The sequence below is a fragment of the Chiloscyllium punctatum genome, unplaced genomic scaffold, assembly GCF_047496795.1.
Source record: "Chiloscyllium punctatum isolate Juve2018m unplaced genomic scaffold, sChiPun1.3 scaffold_1281, whole genome shotgun sequence".
Taxonomy (NCBI): Eukaryota; Metazoa; Chordata; class Chondrichthyes; order Orectolobiformes; family Hemiscylliidae; genus Chiloscyllium; species Chiloscyllium punctatum.
In genome coordinates, this window is record NW_027311015.1 from 5,001 (window position 1) to 11,738 (window position 6,738).

Here is a 6,738-nt window from a genome sequence, read left to right on the forward strand (position 1 = left end):
TGCCCCATACCTGCGTGACGAGCACCGCAGGGCGGCAGAGCCATCGCACTTGGCCGGGTGGCAGAGGAGGACCAGACTATTCACAGATAGCGGCCCAACGACTCCCAGAGCCGGTCGTGCGGCGCGCGAGGTCTGCTCTCATCACAAGAGGCTTTAGGGAGTGCTCAGGCAAGGGTCAGCCCGCAGCCTTCCTGGCAACACCCAGGGGAACCAGGCCACTCGCGTCTCTCGCCTTCATTTTCGACACGAGCGCCTGCGGAGGGCCACCACCCCCTCCGATTGTCAAGAGACCTCCGCACCGGCCTCTGACTTACTCTCAGAATGGACGGAAAGAGCCGGGTAAGCCTTTGAAAAGATTCGACCACGTGCCGAAAACTTTAGACTTCCGTGAGCTCTCCGGCTTGCACCGAGACCCGAAGTCGACGTGCTTAGCACCACGGGACCCCTTTCGCCTGCAGGTCCCGAGCCGCCTTTTATTTTTGTTACGAGTATCGTGTTCCCCAAACCTGGGTGACGAGCACCGCAGGGCGGCAGAGCCATCGCGCTTGTCCGGGTGGCAGAGGAGGACCAGACTATTCACAAATAGCGGCCCAACGACTCCCAGAGCCGGTCGTGCGGCAGGCGAGGTCTGCTCTCATCACAAGAGGCTTTAGGGAGTGCTCAGGCAACGGTCAGCCCGCAGCCTTCTTGGCAACACCCAAGGGAACCAGGCCACTCGCGTCTCTCGCCTTCATTTTGGACACGAGCGCCTGTGGAGGGACGGCCGGAGTCAACGTGGGGTTTGCCCGCCCTCCAATAGTGTCAAAAGACCGCCGCACAAGTCTCTGACTGACTCTTAGAACAGACAGAAAGAGTTTGTCAAATCTGTCAAAAAATTGACAAAGTGTCAAAAATTCGACTTCCAAGAGCTCTCCGGCATGCACTCATACCTGTCATTAAAGTGCTATGCCCGTGGAACCGTTTTTCGGATGCCTTTCAGAACGGTCCCGCGCCGCCATTTTGTTCTAAAAATCGTGTTCCCATATATCTCCGGGTACCCCGCCAACCTCACTGCGGAAAAACTACAAGTGGCACTGAATGGGTCTGAATTCCAAATTTGACTGCATCGGTCTGGAACTCGGTCCGGTCAAAACCGTTTGGATTTTTCTCGGTCCGGACTTCCGCGACAGACAAAGTTAAAGTTTTCGGGCTGCAGGCACAAAACGACAGCTGGCCATTTGCCGGGCTCAATTCACCCAATTCCTCCGGCACTTCGGAGCACATGTTCGGTGTAAGTTTGCGAATCTTTCCCGATGCTGCAGCATTTTCCTCCGCTGACACTTAGAATATTTTTCACACTTTGCTGAAAATTTTTCTAAGTGTTTTTTTCCAAGTTTTCCTGGTTACTGATTTCTTCTTTTTAAACATTTTTCTAAGTTTTTCTGGTTACTGATTTCTTCTTTTTAAACATTTTTCGCAGTTTGTCTGGTTACTGATTTCTTCTTTTTAAACATTTTTCGCCGTTTTTCTGGTTACTGATTTCTTCTTTTTAAACATTTTTCGCCGTTTTTCTGGTTACTGATTTCTTCTTTTTAAACATTTTTCTAAGTTTTTCTGGTTACTCATTTCTTCTTTTTAAACATTTTTCTAAGTTTTTCTGGTTACTGATTTCTTCTTTTTAAACATTTTTCTAAGTTTTTCTGGTTACTGATTTCTTCTTTTTAAACATTTTTCTAAGTTTTTCTGGTTACTCACTTCTTCTTTTTAAACATTTTTCTAAGTTTTTCTGGTTACTGATTTCTTCTTTTTAAACATTTTTCGCCGTTTTTCTGGTTACTGATTTCTTCTTTTTAAACATTTTTCTAAGTTTTTCTGGTTACTCATTTCTTCTTTTTAAACATTTTTCTAAGTTTTTCTGGTTACTGATTTCTTCTTTTTAAACATTTTTCTAAGTTTTTCTGGTTACTCATTTCTTCTTTTTAAACATTTTTCTAAGTTTTCCTGGTTACTCACTTCTTCTTTTTAAACATTTTTCTAAGTTTTTCTGGTTACTGATTTCTTCTTTTTAAACATTTTTCTAAGTTTTTCTGGTTACTCATTTCTTCTTTTTAAACATTTTTCTAAGTTTTTCTGGTTACTGACTTCTTCTTTTTAAACATTTTTCGCAGTTTGTCTGGTTACTGATTTCTTCTTTTTAAACATTTTTCGCCGTTTTTCTGGTTACTGATTTCTTCTTTTTAAACATTTTTCTAAGTTTTTCTGGTTACTCACTTCTTCTTTTTAAACATTTTTCTAAGTTTTCCTGGTTACTGATTTCTTCTTTTTAAACATTTTTCTAAGTTTTTCTGGTTACTGATTTCTTCTTTTTAAACATTTTTCTAAGTTTTTCTGGTTACTGATTTCTTCTTTTTAAACATTTTTCGCAGTTTGTCTGGTTAATGATTTCTTCTTTTTAAACATTTTTCTAAGTTTGTCTGGTTACTGATTTCTTCTTTTTAAACATTTTTCTAAGTTTTTCTGGTTACTCACTTCTTCTTTTTAAACATTTTTCTAAGTTTTCCTGGTTACTCATTTCTTCTTTTTAAACATTTTTCGCAGTTTTTCTGGTTACTGATTTCTTCTTTTTAAACATTTTTCTAAGTTTTCCTGGTTACTGATTTCTTCTTTTTAAACATTTTTCGCAGTTTTTCTGGTTACTGATTTCTTCTTTTTAAACATTTTTCTAAGTTTTTCTGGTTACTGATTTCTTCTTTTTAAACATTTTTCTAAGTTTTTCTGGTTACTCACTTCTTCTTTTTAAACATTTTTCGCCGTTTTTCTGGTTACTGATTTCTTCTTTTTAAACATTTTTCTAAGTTTTTCTGGTTACTCACTTCTTCTTTTTAAACATTTTTCTAAGTTTTTCTGGTTACTGATTTCTTCTTTTTAAACATTTTTCGCAGTTTTTCTGGTTACTGATTTCTTCTTTTTAAACATTTTTCTAAGTTTTTCTGGTTACTGATTTCTTCTTTTTAAACATTTTTCTAAGTTTTTCTGGTTACTCACTTCTTCTTTTTAAACATTTTTCTAAGTTTTCCTGGTTACTGATTTCTTCTTTTTAAACATTTTTCGCAGTTTTTCTGGTTACTGATTTCTTCTTTTTAAACATTTTTCTAAGTTTTTCTGGTTACTGATTTCTTCTTTTTAAACATTTTTCTAAGTTTTTCTGGTTACTCACTTCTTCTTTTTAAACATTTTTCTAAGTTTTCCTGGTTACTGATTTCTTCTTTTTAAACATTTTTCGCAGTTTGTCTGGTTACTGATTTCTTCTTTTTAAACATTTTTCGCAGTTTTTCTGGTTACTGATTTCTTCTTTTTAAACATTTTTCTAAGTTTTTCTGGTTACTGATTTCTTCTTTTTAAACATTTTTCTAAGTTTTTCTGGTTACTGATTTCTTCTTTTTAAACATTTTTCTAAGTTTTTCTGGTTACTCACTTCTTCTTTTTAAACATTTTTCTAAGTTTTTCTGGTTACTCACTTCTTCTTTTGAAACATTTTTCTAAGTTTTTCTGGTTACTGATTTCTTCTTTTTAAACATTTTTCGCAGTTTGTCTGGTTACTGATTTCTTCTTTTTAAACATTTTTCGCCGTTTTTCTGGTTACTGATTTCTTCTTTTTAAACATTTTTCTAAGTTTTTCTGGTTACTCACTTCTTCTTTTTAAACATTTTTCTAAGTTTTTCTGGTTACTGATTTCTTCTTTTTAAACATTTTTCGCAGTTTTTCTGGTTACTGATTTCTTCTTTTTAAACATTTTTCTAAGTTTTTCTGGTTACTGATTTCTTCTTTTTAAACATTTTTCTAAGTTTTTCTGGTTACTCACTTCTTCTTTTTAAACATTTTTCTAAGTTTTCCTGGTTACTGATTTCTTCTTTTTAAACATTTTTCGCAGTTTGTCTGGTTACTGATTTCTTCTTTTTAAACATTTTTCGCAGTTTTTCTGGTTACTGATTTCTTCTTTTTAAACATTTTTCTAAGTTTTTCTGGTTACTGATTTCTTCTTTTTAAACATTTTTCTAAGTTTTTCTGGTTACTCACTTCTTCTTTTTAAACATTTTTCTAAGTTTTTCTGGTTACTCACTTCTTCTTTTGAAACATTTTTCTAAGTTTTTCTGGTTACTGATTTCTTCTTTTTAAACATTTTTCGCCGTTTTTCTGGTTACTGATTTCTTCTTTTTAAACATTTTTCTAAGTTTTTCTGGTTACTCACTTCTTCTTTTTAAACATTTTTCTAAGTTTTTCTGGTTACTGATTTCTTCTTTTTAAACATTTTTCGCAGTTTTTCTGGTTACTGATTTCTTCTTTTTAAACATTTTTCTAAGTTTTTCTGGTTACTGATTTCTTCTTTTTAAACATTTTTCTAAGTTTTTCTGGTTACTGACTTCTTCTTTTTAAACATTTTTCTAAGTTTTCCTGGTTACTGATTTCTTCTTTTTAAACATTTTTCGCAGTTTGTCTGGTTACTGATTTCTTCTTTTTAAACATTTTTCGCAGTTTTTCTGGTTACTGATTTCTTCTTTTTAAACATTTTTCTAAGTTTTTCTGGTTACTGATTTCTTCTTTTTAAACATTTTTCTAAGTTTTTCTGGTTACTCACTTCTTCTTTTTAAACATTTTTCTAAGTTTTTCTGGTTACTCACTTCTTCTTTTGAAACATTTTTCTAAGTTTTTCTGGTTACTGATTTCTTCTTTTTAAACATTTTTCTAAGTTTTTCTGGTTACTGATTTCTTCTTTTTAAACATTTTTCGCAGTTTGTCTGGTTACTGATTTCTTCTTTTTAAACATTTTTCGCCGTTTTTCTGGTTACTGATTTCTTCTTTTTAAACATTTTTCTAAGTTTTTCTGGTTACTCACTTCTTCTTTTTAAACATTTTTCTAAGTTTTTCTGGTTACTGATTTCTTCTTTTTAAACATTTTTCGCAGTTTTTCTGGTTACTGATTTCTTCTTTTTAAACATTTTTCTAAGTTTTTCTGGTTACTGATTTCTTCTTTTTAAACATTTTTCTAAGTTTTTCTGGTTACTCACTTCTTCTTTTTAAACATTTTTCTAAGTTTTCCTGGTTACTGATTTCTTCTTTTTAAACATTTTTCGCAGTTTGTCTGGTTACTGATTTCTTCTTTTTAAACATTTTTCGCAGTTTTTCTGGTTACTGATTTCTTCTTTTTAAACATTTTTCTAAGTTTTTCTGGTTACTCACTTCTTCTTTTATAACATTTTTCTAAGTTTTCCTGGTTACTGATTTCTTCTTTTTAAACATTTTTCTAAGTTTTCCTGGTTACTGATTTCTTCTTTTTAAACATTTTTCTAAGTTTTTCTGGTTACTCATTTCTTCTTTTTAAACATTTTTCGCAGTTTTTCTGGTTACTGATTTCTTCTTTTTAAACATTTTCCTAAGTTTTCCTGGTTACTGATTTCTTCTTTTTAAACATTTTTCTAAGTTTTCCTGGTTACTCATTTCTTCTTTTTGATCATTTTTCTAAGTTTTCCTGGTTACTGATTTCTTCGTTTTGAACATTTTTCTAAGTTTTCCTGGTTACTCACTTCTTCTTTTCAAACATTTTTCTTCGTTTTTCTGTTTACTCATTTAGCACTTTCAGGCACTTTCCGATCATTTCCTCGTTCCCGATTTCACCCTTTAAAACGCTTTCGGGCATTTCCCTAAGTTTTGCGGTTCACTCGTTTGGGACTCACTGACACCTTCTCTAGCTTCCCTGCTCACTTTTTTCGTACTGTTGAGAAAATTCGAACCCTTTCCTTAACTATGCCGGTTACTGACTTCACCGCTTCAGACCCTTGTCCCCGTAATGAAAGATACCATTTCCCACCGTGGGAAATGCACGAAAATCGGACTGAACACGGGGGAGGCTCCCCCCTCGAAGGCGAGACCGTCGGCAGAACCGCCGGGTCAAACCCGGCTGAGCTACCCGGCTTACAAGTCTCAAAGTCGGTATGAGCAGTCACGTCCACCCCCATTCCCTTTTGGACCACTTCCCACGGTTCCAAATGCATGAAAATCGGCCTGTACACGGGGGAGGCACCCGCCTCGAAGACGAGACCGTCGGCAGAACCGCCGGGTCAAACCCGGCTGAGCTACCCGGCTCGGAAGCGCCAAAGTCGGGTTGAGCAGTCACATTCACTCCCATCCCCTTTTGGGCAACTTCCCACGGTTGGAAATGCATGGAAATCGGACTGAACACGGGGGAGGCTCCCCCCTCGAAGGCGAGACCGTCGGCAGAACCGCCGGATCAAACCCGGCTGAGCTACCCGGCTTACAAGTCTCAAAGTCGGTATGAGCAGACACGTCCACCCCCATTCCCTTTTGGACCACTTCCCACGGTTCGAAATGCATGAAAATCGGCCTGTATACGGGGGAGGCACCCGCCTCGAAGACGAGACCGTCGGCAGAACCGCCGGGTCAAACCCGGCTGAGCTACCCGGCTCGGAAGCGCCAAAGTCGGGTTGAGCAGTCACATTCACTCCCATCCCCTTTTGGGCAACTTCCCACGGTTGGAAATGCATGGAAATCGGACTGAACACGGGGGAGGCTCCCCCCTCGAAGGCGAGACCGTCGGCAGAACCGCCGGATCAAACCCGGCTGAGCTACCCGGCTTACAAGTCTCAAAGTCGGTATGAGCAGACACGTCCACCCCCATTCCCTTTTGGACCACTTCCCACGGTTCGAAATGCATGAAAATCGGCCTGTATACGGGGGAGGCAC